Genomic DNA, 15,160 nt, shown 5'->3' with positions numbered 1-15,160 from the left:
TAAAAATACAAAAATTAGCCAGACATGGTGGCACATGCCTGTAATCCCAGCTACTCGGGAGGCGGAGGCAGGAGAATCGCTTGAACCCAGGAAGCAGAGGTCGCAGTGAGCCGAGATCGCACCACTGCACTCCAGCCTGGGCAACAGAGTGAGACTCCGTCTCAGAAAAAAAACAAAAACAAAAAACAACTCTGATCCTCAAGTTTTCAGGGAGACTGATTTGAGTAATAACAAAACTTTGGTCTCACACACATACACAAAAGAAAAAATGTATAACATGACTGCCAGAAGGAGTCTGGCAGTATTATACAGCATGAGGGGAGGGGAGGCAAGAAAACTATCAAGGAAGCTGTTGCAGTTATTCAGGCAAATGGCTAGTTCCTGTGTGAGAGCAGCATGAGGACAGGGTTTATGTCTTTTACTTGGGAATCCAATTAGCATGTAGTTGGCACTCAGTAAATGCTTAGTGAATGAACAGGAATAGAAGAATATTGATTACTGTACTACAAATAATATTAGTTAAGAAAGGGAACTCTGTCAGAAGCCATATGAAGAGTTTGCCTTTGGATATGTGAAACAACAGGACAATATTCAAGTAGAAATAGTTTAAAGGCAGTTAAAAGAAAACATAGGGCCGGCATGGTGGCTCATGCCTATAATCCCAGACATGGGATTTGGGAGGCCAAGGCAGGCAGATTACCGGAGGTCAGGAGTTCAAGACAAGCCTGGCCAACATGGTGAAACCCCATCTCTACTAAAAATACAAAAATTAGCCAGGCATGGTGATGCACGCCTGTAATCCTAGCTATTCTGGAGGCTGAGGCAGGAGAATTGCTTGAACCTGGGAGGCAGAGGTTGCAGTGAGCCGAGATTGAGATTTTGCCACTGTACCCCAGCCTGGGCGACAAAGCGAGGCTCTGTTAAAGAAAGAAAGAGAGAAAGAGAGAGAAGAGAAAAGGAAAAGAAAAGAAAAATTGGGCCGGGCACCGTGGCTTACACCTGTAATCCCAGCACTTTGGGAAGCTGAGGCAGGCGGATCACGAGGTCAGTAGTTCGAGATCAGCCTGGCCAACATAATGGAAACCCTGTCTCTACTAAAAATACAAAAACTGGCCAGACGTGGTGGCACACACCTGTAGTCCCAGTTACTCGATAGGCTAAGGCAGGAGAATCGCTTGAACCCAGGAGGTGGAGGTTGCAGTGAGCCAAGACTGTGCCATTGCACTCCAGCCAGGGCGACAGAGCGAGACTCCATCTCAAAAAAAAAAAAAAACAAAAAACACAGGATTAGGGCATGTCCTTATATAAGAGATGGTTTCTCAGTGGCACTGTTACTAATTTGCAGCTAAATTTTTCTTCCAGATTTCTGTGGTACCTTGTCAGGTTTTCTTTATCATGTATTTGCTCTGTTTATTTTTTATCTTTGAGATAGGACTTCATCTTTATTCAAACCTATTTGGTGAAATAATTTTTCTATGGATTTAAATATCATGACAATATATTTACTACATTGCCCATCTTTCAGCTGTGAAAAGAGGAAAAATGTATTTCTGCCTCAGTATATATATGTTCTAGTTAAAGACTATATAAACCTTGAGAATATAAGTATTGTACTTAAATTTTAAAAAGGGAGAAAAAGTGGGGAAAAAAGCAGGTCCATTGTAAATATGAGCTGATAATTTAATCCTCATCTTTTTTATCTTTAAAAAAATTTTTAGGCTGGGTGCGGTGGCTCACGCCTGTAATCCCAGCACTTTGGGAGGCCGAGGCAGGTAGATCACGAGGTCAGGAGTTCGAGACCTGCCTGGCCAACGTGGTGTAACCGTGTCTCTACTAAAAATACAAAAATTAGCTGGGCCTGGAGGCGCGTGCCTGTAATCCCAGCTACTCAGGAGGCTGAGGCAGGAGAATCGCTTGAACCCAGGAGGCAGAGGTTGCAGTGAGCTGAGATTGCACTCCAGCCTGGAGACAGAGCAAGACACTGTCTCAAAAAAAAAAAAAAAAAAAAAAAATTGAAACAATCTCATACTTACAGAGAAATTATAAACACAATACAAGGAACTTTTTTTCTGAGCCATTTGGCAATAAAATGCTCTATCACCTCACTCTTCTTTAAGAAATAGAGTGATGTTAAAATTTCATGGAGAAGCTGAATATTGATTGCACTTAGGACAGGAAATATACATTAGAAAGAGAAACAGAGGGTTTTTTATTGTTGTTGCTGTTTGAGGTGGAGTCTCGCTCTGTCGCCCAGGCTGGAATGCAATGGCATGATCTCGGCTCACTGCAACCTCTGCCTCCCAGGTTCAGGCAATTCTCCTGCCTCAGCCTCCCGAATAGCTGCGATTACAGGCACGTGCCATCACGCCCGGTTAATTTTTGTATTTTCAGTAGAGATGAGATTTCACCATGTTGGCCAGACTGGTCTCGAACTCCTGACCTCAGGTGATCCGGCGGCCTCCCAAAGTGCTGGGATTATAGGTGTGAGCCACTGCGGCTGGCCAGAGTTGTTTTTTTGTTTTGTTTTGTTTTGTTGCTGTTTTTAAACAAAAGTAGAGCTTTCCATTTATTAGAAAGTGGCTGTAACTGATCACACAGAAACTGTTCATCTTTTTTTTTTTTTTTTTTGAGACAGTCTTACTCTGTCACCCAGGCTGGAGTGCAATGGGGCGATCTCAGCACACTCCACCTTCTGAGTTCAACCAATTCTCCTGCCTCAGCCCCCCAAGTAGCTGGGATTACAGGGCCCACCACCACGCCCAGCTAATTTTTTGTATTTTTAGTAGAGACAGGGTTTCACCATGTTGGCCAGGCTGGTCTCAAACTCCTGGACCCCAAAGTGCTGGGATTACAGGCGTAAACTACCGTGCCCAGTCACCGTTCATCTTTTGCTGTGGGCCTCTCCGCACCCTGTGAACCTCCCACCATGTGGGTTACACTTCCTGTACAGAATAGAGAACTATCTGTTGTTTATAAGTGTTTGGGGGGTGGCCACCAGGGGGTGTAGTGAGCTATCTTCTCATTTTCTTAAATGTCTGCTATTGTACAGAGTAGCCTTGCTGGGATGGTTAAGTGTACACCTTTAAAGGCTCTTTTCCTAGCTATTTAACAGCAGTAAGAATTTTCATTTCACTGAAGTATTCTTTGTTTCTGAAGAATGTATTCACAGACACTATTTTATATTTATATGATGTGTACTGTATCTGGTGGCTGTGAAAGCCATAGTTCTTAAATCTGATTTGAAAAGCAAATCTGATTATCACAGCCATAACTGAATTTGGCCGGCCTTCCTTCCTCCCTCCCTTCTTCCCTGCCTCCTTTTCCTTCCTTCCTTCCTTCCTTCCTTCCTTCCTTCCTTCCTTCCTTCCACTAGTAAAAAAATTAGGTATATATTTCAAATCTAGGTAAATAATTTTACTTTTCCCCCCAGATGTTATTCTTCATGGTATAAGAAAAACAAACATAAAGTAAATGTCCCTTCGATTATTGATTTTGCCAAATTGACTTTTGGAAGAGTTGTTTTGCTGGATATTATAAAAACCCAAAAACTAATAAAAACTCAAATGGCCTATCAATGCTGATTATTTAGTAGTAAGAAAATCCTCTTAGCTACATGACTTACTTTTTTTTTCTTTTGTTTTCTTTTTTTTTTTTTTTTTTTGGAGATGGAGGCTCACTCTGTCACCCAGGTTAGAGTGTAGTGGCATGATCTTGGCTCACTGCAACCTCCATTTCCAGCATTCAAGCAATTCTCCTGCCTCACCCTTATGAGTAGCTGGGATTACAGGTGCCCACCACCACACCTGGCTAATTTTTTTTTTTTTTTTTTTTTGAGACAGAGTCTCACTCTTGTCACCCAGGCTGGAATGCAGTGGCGTGATCTCGGCTCACTGCAACCTCTGCCTCCTGGGTTCAAGCGATTGTCTGGCCTCAGCCTCCTGAGTAGCTGGGATTACAGGTGTACACCACCATGCCCAGCTAATTTTTGTATTTTTAGTAGAGATGGGGTTTCACCATGTTGGCCAGACTGGTCTCGAACTCCTGACCTCAGGTGATCACCCCGCCTCAGCCTCCCAAAGTGATGGGATTACAGGTGTGAGCCACCACGCCCATCCAGGCTACATGACTTTATTAAAAGAATTCCTTTATTAACAGAGAAGTGTGATTTGGGTAGCTGTGAAATTGTGACCTCTACCCTTTTTCCACCATGCGAAACATTTATATATCCCGTAATTCAGTTCTCATTGAAAAACTGTAAAATGTTAGAACAAATATCCTCACATTCATTGCAGTACTTTTTTTTTTTTTTTTTTCCTAGTAGGGGAAAGAGGAATGGGAAAAGGCAACAGTATAATCATATCAGGAGAATTCCTTTCATGGGAGGGGAAAGAGCTGACAGTCAAGAACTCTTGAGGAACAGTTGAGAGGATACTGTTCCCATCTGCTGTCCCCTCACTCATGGCAGGCTGCACAGGCTGCAAGGCAGGAAGGGATGTGGTAACAGTGACCTCTATCTCAAAGACCCTCCAGATCAGGTTTTGTTTTTGTTTTTGTTTTTCTAGTTTGGTGATAGTGCAGGGTCAGAGACATGAATATACATTGGAAAGGGCTGTCTCCAGCATCCATTAGAGTAACCCATACAAGCAACAGGCTGCAAACACTACCAAGGAGGCTGCTGTTTGCAGCCATTGCACACCAGATGAAATGTGAGATCAACCAGTAGCTGGTTGTAGAAAGAATTGTTTGTAATGAAATTTCAATTTTCTAAAGGCAAGGATTGGTGCTTGGAAGATTCTCTTTCTGTCCTTATTCTTTGCAGAATGAATGTAGGTACCATGGAATTGTGCATTTTCATTATTTCAGTGCACCATACATTTTCTTATTAGGTTGTCCCTGAGTAACACTTTATAAGCAAAGCATGAGTCCTTAAATAGGATGGGCTAGTAATTAAAAGTATATGAGTTTGCCTCCATCAAAATAAACAATTCTCAATAATCCATAAGTATGTATGTGTTAACTACTAAAGCCAAAGAGGCCTTTCCAATAAGAACTAGATAGATGCTGTGAGGTATAAGATTTAATGATTAAATAGCTGATAATCATAATAAATGTATTTTTATTTTATTTTATTTTATTTTTGAGACGGAGTCTCACTCTGTCACTCTGTCACCCAGGCTGGAGTGCAGTGGTAAGATCTCAGCTCACTGCAACCTCCACTTTCTGGATTCAAGCAATTCTCCTGCCTCAGCCTCCCGAGTAGCTGGGATTACAGATGTGCACCACCATGCCCAGCTGATTTTTGTATTTTTAGTAGAGATGAGGTTTCACCATGTTGGCCAGGCTGGTCTTGAACTCCTGACTTCAGGTGATCTGCCTGCCTCAGCCTCCCATACTGCTGGGATTACAGGCATAAGCCATCACACCCAGCCATGAATTTAAAATTTTAGCCACAATCTAAAATGTGGTTTCTGTACTTTTTTGAATAAAAAGCCTACTTTCAGTAATTGCAAAATGCTATACAAATATCCTTTTAAAAGTTAATCCGTTTTAAAAGACATAGTCAGGAGGACTGCAAGAGGAAGCTGAAGCCACAGCCATCACCATCACCTCCATGCTTCACTGATAGCCCCCCTATAACTCTATGGCACCCACATGACAATCCAGATCCACTTTTTCAGCTCTGTAGGCTGCAACTTTCTTGTGTCAGTGTCTGTTCGCCCCATCAAATTCCAAAAGATCCATGCCAAAGACCACAATGCAGGCTTCAGACATTTTGAAGTCAACTTCACAAAGCTAGTGGATGGAAAAACTAATGATTATTGAACGAAAATAAACAAAACAAGAACAACCCTTAATTATTAAGTAGGCCTTTGTATGGTGGGTCTGTGGAGCACAACTGTAATGTCCATTACAGTGGTGGCTTTACTTGGAAACTTTCTTTGCTTGGCTCTTTATGACCACAACCTTCTGCTGAGATAGTTTGGGATTGTTGGTAAGTTATTTGAGCTAAAGACGGTGTGTTGGGCATGCCTCATAGAGGTGGTAAAATATTTTTCTTACGTCCTGAAGGAAGATCTTGAGACCTATTCAGCTCACAGATCCTACAAAAATCCAAAGTGTTAGAGGAATAGCATACTCTGTAGGTGTATCACCTCAGATGGCTGACTAAATCACGGCACTCTTGAGGAGCATGTTCAACAAGTTCTTACTTTATTTACATGGATCACATGAAAGGAGCCAACCCTGAGGAGTCTCTGGGCTTTGGGCTATCACTTTTTGCTGAGACCACCAATAGAACCTTCCTCAGTACTGAACTGGCCTTCAACCTTTAGGGCAACAGAGCAGCAGTGCTCCAGAGGACCTTGGCAAGATCCATGCCAAGCTGCTACTGAAGGAGTCTACACAGGCAGGTATGTGGATTCTACTAGCCAGAGCCTGATTCTATAAGCTGCTCATGATCCAAATTCCTGCTAGGCCTGATGTCTTCCCCAAAACACAGAGTATTTGAAGCATTTGAAGAATTTTTTTCAGATTATGTTGAAAATTAAAACCAACTCATGTTGTGAAAAACTCAAGGGCACAGATAAAGTACTGATGACTTGTGATGGAATGGCTTTACCAACTTATCAAGACCATCGTCTCAGGATAAGTCCCTACCCTACAGACAAAATGAAACAGCCAAGGTTAACCCTAGGGAATAAGTTTGAATGCATACATTCAGATCAGGAGAGGACTTTCTTTTCTATGAATTAAAAAAAACAGAACCTACAAATAAAAGACAGCTATATATCCTCAAAAAATGACATTCACAGGATGGTCTCCTCACTGATTAAAAAGAAAAAAGTTTTAGTGAATTTGCTGCTAATTCTGTTCGAGAACTGTATTATTTGCAATTCTGTTGTATATTAATTTGGTGAATAAATTTAGTAATGAAAAGTTCATAATATGGGAGGCTGAGGCAAGAGGATCACTTAAGCCTGGGAGGCAGAGGTTGAGGTGAGCAAAGATCGCGCCAGTGCTCTTCGGCATGGGCGCTAGAGCCAGACCCTGTCAAAAAAGAAAAGAGAAGAAAAGAGAAGAAAGGAAAGGAAAGGAAAAAGGAAAGGGAAAGGGAAAAGAAAGAAGGGAAAGATAAAGAAGGACTTCATTTTTCACACTCCAGTTTGTCTCCCTTCTAGGCTGCCAGATCTCATGCATTCTTCATTTTTTATCCTCAAGGTCCAATCCAAGCCCTGGCAATTAATAAGCATGAATTACCTAATTGTTAAATTACTGAGTAAATGAGTGATAAATGTATAAATTGAAACTAGGGAAGCTTGTATAGCAATAGGCACCTTACAGTTTTGTTTTGTTATTTGGTAATCATAATCTTAAACTTAATTCTGCAATCCAGCTAGGCATGGAGGGGAACAAGGAAAACATGGAAGCCAAAGGGAACTGCAGTGAGAGCACAAAGAGTATAGGATACTGCGAGCAAATGGGGTGAAGGGGTGCTCTCCTGAGCTACAGAAGGAATGGTCTGGTGGTTAAGGTAAAACACAAGTCAAACTTACTCAAGTTGTCCATAGTTGGCAATGTTGAGCTTCTTGCTTGTCTTGCCATCCTGCACCTTCCAGTTTTAAATGTAATTCATGACCGGATGATTAACTTTTTATAGTACTGTTACCCTCTCCCAGTATGATTTTCCCAATTCAATAAAAATTTCATTTTTAAAAAAGCAGCAGCATATATATAAGAACCAAAGTTTTGCCCATCATTCTTATCCACTTCTCTACTCTCCAATCCCAACCCCCAAAATTAGAATCTCACTTTCCTCCAGGAAGTATGTAGGAAACTTTTAAAAGTTAATAGGCTGGGTGCAGTGGCTTACGCCTGTAATCCCGACACTTCGGAAGGCCAAGGCAGGTGAATCACCTGAGGTCAAGAGTTCAAGACCAGCTGGACCAGCATGGTGAAACCCTGTCTCTACTAAAAAATACAAAATTAGCTGGGCATGGTGGTGTATGTCTGTAATCCCAGCTACTTGGGAGACTGAGGTAGGAGAATTGCTTGAACCCAGGAGGCGGAGGTTGTAGTGAGCCAAGATCCCACCATTGCACTCCAGCCTGGGCAACAAGAGCAAAACTCCATCTCAAAAAAAAAAAAAAAAAAAATTAAGTTAACATACTTTCCTTCTTGTTCACTACAAGTTATTTGTTTTGGATGAAAAAGTAAAAGGCTATTAGGAAAGGTTTATTATGAACACAATTCAGAATTGCTGAGTTTAGTATAAGGTCGTTTTTGTTTTCCGTCTCTTCTGATCTTATGTTTATGAGTTTAAACAGTATAAACTTTAGGAACTCCTTATATACATGGTTTTTCTTACCTTGAAACATGTATGTATAGGCTCCTTATTCATATGTTTATGTCTTAAATATATTTTTAAGGAAACAGACACTGTGGAAAGATTCCTATTATAACCCAAATGGCTGGGCGCGGTGGCTCACTCCTGTAATCCCAACATTCTGGGAGGCCAAGGCAGGCGGATAACCTGAGGTCAGGAGTTCAAGACCAGACTGACCAACATGGAGAAACCCCGTCTCTACTAAAAATTAGCCAAGCGTGGTGGTGCAAGCCTGTAATCCCAGTTACTCGGGAGGCTGAGACAGGAGAATTGCTTGAACCCAGGAGGCGGAGGTTGTGGTGAGCTGAGATCGTGCCATTGCACTCTAGCCTGAGCAACAAGAGCGAAACTCCATCTAAAAATAAATAAATAAATAAAAATAACCCAATGATCTCTCAAACTGCCAATGTCTTCATATCACTTTAACAAAATTCATATTTAATAATCTCAAAAGGCGATGTGTAAACCATCTGATGGAGAAATCTTACAAAGTGAAATTAAAGAGCATTTAATAAAACTAAGATGTTGAAGATTAGTATTATTTGTAGAATACTGGTCTTCAGAAAAGAGAGTCAAAATGTTTGCCGTCTTTTCATGAGGTGCTTAGAAAACAAGATTTCTGAAAAACAAAAGATTTCCCAGGTAAAAGTAAAATGTTTTTAAAAATGTAATTAAACAAAAACTGTATATAAGTTTTAAATATATATTTTCTATTCTACTGTGTAATGACAAGGAATAGGACCCCTTTTCTTTTTACATTGTAATATTATTTCTACGGATAGAAACTCAGTTCCGATTTAGTCTTCCTGTTTAGTTAGGTAGGATTCCAGGTGTGCAGTGTTGATTTTCTTTTTGTATACAAAGGGGTCATCAAGGGAAGTCTGGATGTCCAGCAGAGTAATGGAGGATATATTAGTAAGAATTTTCCAGAGAGACAGAACTAATAGGATGGATGGGTGGATGATGGATGGATGGATGGATGGATGGATGGATGGATGGATGGATGGATGGACAGACGGACGGACAGATGGGGAATTGGCTCATGCAATTATGGAAGCTGAGAAGTCCCATGACTGGCCATCTGCAAGCTGGAGACACCGGGATACCGGTAGTGTGGCTCAGTCCAAGTCCAAAAGCCTCAAAGCCGAAGCCTTTAGGGTAATTCTCAGTCAAATGCCAAAGACCTGAGGACCTGGAGGGGTTCACTGGAGTAAGTCCTGGAGTTCCAAGTCCAGAGAGCCTGGAGTTCTGACATCCAAAGACAGGAGAAGAAGAGTATCCTAGCTCCAGGAGGAGAGAGGAAAGCTTTTTTTCTCCTTTTATGTTCTATCTTGGCCCCGCAGCCCAGGTAGATTGGTTGGTACCTGCTTACATTGAGACTGGATCTTCCCCACTCAGTCCACCAACTCACATGCCAGTCGTCTCTGGAAACAGCCTCAGAGGCATACCCAGAAGTAATACTTTACCAGTTCTGTAGGTATTTTGTAATCCAGTTACATTGATGCCTAAAATTCACCACCACAGAGAGAAAGAGCAATTAACTAAGAGTAAGAAGACCTGATTTTTGGCTAACACGGTGAAACCCCATCTCTACTAAAAATACAAAAAATTAGCTAGGTGTGGTGGCGGGCGCCTGTAGTCCCAGCTACTTGGGAGGCTGAGGCAGGAGAATGGCATGAACCCGGGAGGCGGAGCTTGCAGTGAGCCGAGATCCTGCCACTGCACTCCAGTCTGGGTGACAGAGCAAGAGTCCGTCTCAAAAAAAAAAAAAAGAAGACTTGATTTTAGTTCTGTCCCACCTCATACTATGGTAGCCCTCAATTTCCTCATTTTGTAAAATGAGGATAACATCTGTTGTTATGTTGCTGTGAGGTGGACTGAATAGAATCTGGAAAAAAAAAAAAAAACAAACTTACCTTTTGTCAGTTAGTTGATGTACTAGCTGAAGAATAGTAAATAGTGCCCCCTTTCTACTAAGGATTGAGAAGTGTAATTTTTGCATACTTGTTGGTTTTATCTAATCCAGAGAGGAAAAACAACTTCCAATATTGTGGTAAATCCTTGAACATATTTGACATGGTTGTTGAAAAATGTATGTCTGATTTTGTATGTGTGTCTGATTTTGTATGTTCACCTGATTTCAGAGAAGAAAGACATAGAAAGTGAAATATGGCCAGGGAAGTTGATACATGAAGGCTAAGAGAGATAATGATGCTGCTCTGCCAGGGCCTGGAAACTTGACCATCCTAAACAAACTGCATAGTACTAAATTGCTTGTGAAAGGGCTGAATCAGTCCTGCTGTGATTTGAACTTTTGGCTCCTGAAAGTCTAGAGCAGGCTTGAAAATAAAAATAAAACCCTTACCTACTTACTAGGTTGTGTTTCAGGCCCTCTACTGAATTCTGTGTATGAAGGAGGTATCTATCCAAAGAACAAGAGTCAGCAAGAGAGAGATGTAAAGGCGGTGAAAAGGAGTCTTAAGGGCTGCTCCTTATTTAGTGAGGGAGTGCTCCCAGGGAAAAAGAACTTCCATCATTAATGTATTGATTCTTTAAGGAAATATTTACTAGAGCATAATGTGTGTGTGAAAGAAAGATGGCCTTAAGAAAGATATAAAGTGATGTAGTGCAAAGGATCAGTCATCTAACCAGGATGTATTTAGTGCTTATGACCCGCATAGCACTGTACTAGGCTATATAAAGTCCACAAAAGAGTTACAGTGTCTGATTTGCTCCAGTAGAGAGATAAGTTATATAAGCAGCAATTAGAGGACAACAAATAAATATGCTCTAATTGTTGTCTATGTAAATATGCATTATGTGCCACAAAATAGAGCATAGAAAATAAGACTTCGAATAACGTAATATAGATTATAAATTCTAGAGGACTTAGAAAAGTGTCACAGCATACTATAAACCAGGAATTGATCACTGGACTTAATCAGAAGACGTAGGTTCAAATCCTAGCTCTGACACTTAATATGTGAGTTTGGGTAGGTCCCTTAATTTCAGAGCCTTAGTTTCCTCATCTGTAAAATAAAGCTGATAATCCTAGCTAGCTCTTCTTACCTACACAGGATTTTAATTAGAATCAAGTGAAGATGGATATGAAAACACTATAGAGTTTCTGATTATTGAAAGAGCTGAGAATTAAACTAGGTCTTGAAAAATATGTTATACATGGAAAACCTGAAAGGCTGAATAGAAGTGGTCTCAGAATGGGAACAATTTAAACATAGGAGAATAAGACTTGGGCCAGGCACAGTGGCTCATGCCTGTCATCCCAGCACTTTAGGAGGCCACGGTGGGCAGATCACCTGAGGTCAGGAGTTCGAGACCAGTCAGGCCAACCTGGTGAAACCCCATCTCTACTAAAAATACAAAAATTAGCTGGGCATGGTGGCACACACCTGTAGTCCCAGCTACTCAGCAGGCTGAGGTATGAGAATCGTTTGAACCTGGGAGGCAGAGGTTGCAGTGAGGAAAGATCATGCCACTGCACCCCAGCCTGGGTGACAGAGCAAGACTCCATCTTGAAAAAAAAAAAAAAAAAAAAGTTACTTAATTATAAAAATATAGAAGGACAGGAATATAGGAGGACAGGATAGAAATAATCTAAACAGGCTGGGCAAGGTGGCCCACGCCTGTAATCTCAGCACTTTGGGAGTCCAAGACGGGCAGATCACTTGAGGTCAGGAGTTCAAGACCAGCCTGGCCAAGGTGGCAAAGCCTCGTCTCTACCAAAAATACAAAAATTAGCCAGGGGTGGTGACTCAAGCCTGTAATTCCAGCTACTCAGGAGGCTGAGGCATGAGAATCACTAGAATCTCTTGAACCCAGGAGGCAGAGGTTGCAGTGAGCAGAGATCACACCACTGTACTCCAACCTGGGTAATGGAGTAAGACTCTGTCTAAAAAAAAAAAGAAAGGGAAAAAAAAAAACTAAATATAGCAAAAATTTGTTTTGAAAGGTAGTTACACTGATACACTGATTATGTTAGAGAAAGGATGAAGTTGAGGATTATATGCCATAATGACTGGATTGTATTAGGATTTGAATTATGGTGGATCTGAAGGCTAGAACGAAGAGTTTAGACTTGATCTGAAAGGGAATAGAGAAGTATTTGGGGAGTTTGAGTAGGGAATTAGTGTAAAAGTTATTTAACTCATTCATTTTGATAATCAGCATGTAACATAGTGCCTGGCATACAGGTATTAAAGATTAGTCAAACTGAATTTAGTTATCTGTCAATAATATGTAGGATGAATTGGACACATCTGATAAGCCTAGAATCTAGGCTTCTTATCAACTCAATGTTAGTCTGATTCATCTTTTTCTTTAACTGTAACAAGGAATGATAATACCGGCCAGCTAGTAGTTTTAAACATCAAATAAGATGATGGTGATGCCATCATCATTCACAAATACATTAAATGCCTCCTTCATGTAGGATGTTGTGTAAAAACTATGAAAACAAAAATATCTTTAGATATAAGTGCTTTGGAAAATGTGATGAATATAAGTTTGAAATACAGAGTTCTAAAGGATCTGGTAGCAAGAGGATGGTATATAGCAGCCAAAAGATCATCTTACTGCTATATTTAGTACCAAGTTATGTCCCTATTTTTGTCAGAACCTGCTAGGCATCAGTACGATCAAGTAGAGAAGAAAATACCAGGTGCAGTCAGGTATTTAAGGTCCCCAAGAATTCTCCCTGTTGGCAATAGACCTTTTCAGTTTAAACCTGTAATGAACCTCCATCATCATGGAGACAATATAGAATACTGTTTAAGAAAGAAGGTTCTGGAGCCAGAATAACTGACTGGATTTGAAATACTGCTGTATAATCTTAGGCAAATTATTTAACCGCTCTGAGCCTCATAGAGATAATAATAGAATCAGGATTGTTTATAAAAATTAAGTGAGATTGTGCATTTAAACTCTATTTTTTTTATTTTTTAAATTTATTTATTTTTTTACAGAGATAGGGTCTCCCTAAGTTGCCCAGGCTGGTCTCAAATTCCTAGGGTCAAGGGATCCTCCTGCCTCAGCCTCCCAAAGTGCTAGGATTACAGGTGTGAGCCACCACACCTGGCCATGTACACTCTTAATAGAGCACCTGACACACACTGAATGTCAGCTCAAAAATTTCAGTTATTTTATTTTCAAAACCTTCTTGGCTCCTTTAGCCTCCATTCTTTGTTACTCCCAAAATTACTTCCCATTCTTCTATCTCTGTCTTACTACATTCTAGGACACTGATAGTATTAGGCCACATTTGGTTCATTCAACTATAATAAGTTCTACAGCATTATCATTGAACAGATCTTAAAATATCTTCTGAATTTATAGAAAAGCTCCAATATATTCCTAAAATAGAAGTAAATAAATAATTTTAAAATCTTCTGAATTTAATATTATATTATCTTCAAAGTAGCTTAAGAATTACATTTACCAGCCAGGCATGATGATTCATACCTGTAGTCTCCACACTTTGGGAGGCCAAGGCAGGAGGATCACTTGAGCCCAGAAGTTTGAAACCAGCCTGGGCAACATGGCAAGACCTCATCTTGACAAGTGTAGTGTCACATGGCTGCGGTCCCAGCAACTTGGAAGTTGAGCCAGGAGGACTGCTTGAGCCCAGGCGGTTGAGAGTGCAGTGAGCTGTGATTGTGTCACTGCACTCCAGTCTGGATGACAGAGCAAGACCCCGTCTAAAAAAAAAAAAAAAAAATTTACGTTTATCTTGTTGTAGTCTAAGTAGTTCTTTGGAAACAATAATCCATAATATATTTCCTCATAATGTTTTTCTTTATAAATTTTCTAGTTTATTTCCATAAGCATATTTTACTTTTCTAATATATATATTTTTAGCTTTTAATGTAACGTGTAAAAGATGGGGTATAGAACAGCAAATCGGGCCCTGAGTTAATTTAATAGATCATGGAGTAGCAGGAGACACTTAGAATGCACAGGAAAATAAAAAGCTAAACTCTTTATGAGGGCAGTTTGACAATATCTACCAAGTCCTAAGATGTTTAAAATATTTCAAACTGCCAATTCCACCTCTAGGTATTGATCCAACAAGTATATTCACATGTATGCACAAATATTTTTTTCAATATCCCTGTCATGACATGAACAAAAATTATACAAACACATGTTCATAGTGATATTGTATATAATAGTAAAGACTGGAAACAACTTAAATGCCCATAAGTAAAAGACTGTTTAAATAGATTATATATGATTGTACAATAAAATGCCTTATATTCATTTGAAAGAATGAGGGAGATTTACAATAACATGGAAAAAATGTCTAAGGTATAGTGATAAGTAGGGGGGAATGCAAGCAGAGTAATACGTATAATTCTGTGTGTGCGTGTGTATGTGTGTGTGTGCGCGCGTGTGTGCTTCTTAAAGAGCAGCTACAATCTATTGCTGCTTGCGTATACAAGCAAAATTTCTGGAAATATTAATAACAATCATCTCTGGGAGTAAGATGATGAGAATGAGAATAGTGACTTTTATTTTACCTTTCTGAATTCTAAAAAGTGATTTAAACATTCAGCATGTGTTAATATTATTTTAAAAACAACTAGTTTAAAAAATAAAATGTTTCATCTCGGAGAGGTCTGAAAAAAATAAAAAGAAAAAAGAAAACATTTAAAGAGATAAAGTGGGGACTAAATGGTTAAATGTTTTGTAAAGTGTGTTTGATGTGAAAAGTGATCTGTAAATACCTATTATTTTTACTAAACAATAGAGTTTGGGGCT

The 15,160-nt window shown here is 40.0% G+C and overlaps 1 protein-coding gene and 1 pseudogene across 4 annotated transcripts in view; one reads left to right on the top strand and one right to left on the bottom strand.

Annotated features, from left to right (window-relative positions):
- Nucleotides 1–15,160, top strand: part of SSH2 (slingshot protein phosphatase 2) — a 303,694-nt gene that overhangs the window by 144,613 nt on the left and 143,921 nt on the right. The window lies entirely within an intron of this gene.
- Nucleotides 4,608–4,733, bottom strand: LOC116271123 (annotated as a pseudogene).

The sequence above is a fragment of the Papio anubis genome, chromosome 17, assembly GCF_008728515.1.
Source record: "Papio anubis isolate 15944 chromosome 17, Panubis1.0, whole genome shotgun sequence".
Taxonomy (NCBI): domain Eukaryota; kingdom Metazoa; phylum Chordata; class Mammalia; order Primates; family Cercopithecidae; genus Papio; species Papio anubis.
The sequence above is the reverse complement of the archived record's forward strand: the minus strand, read 5'-3'. Positions and strand labels throughout refer to the sequence as shown.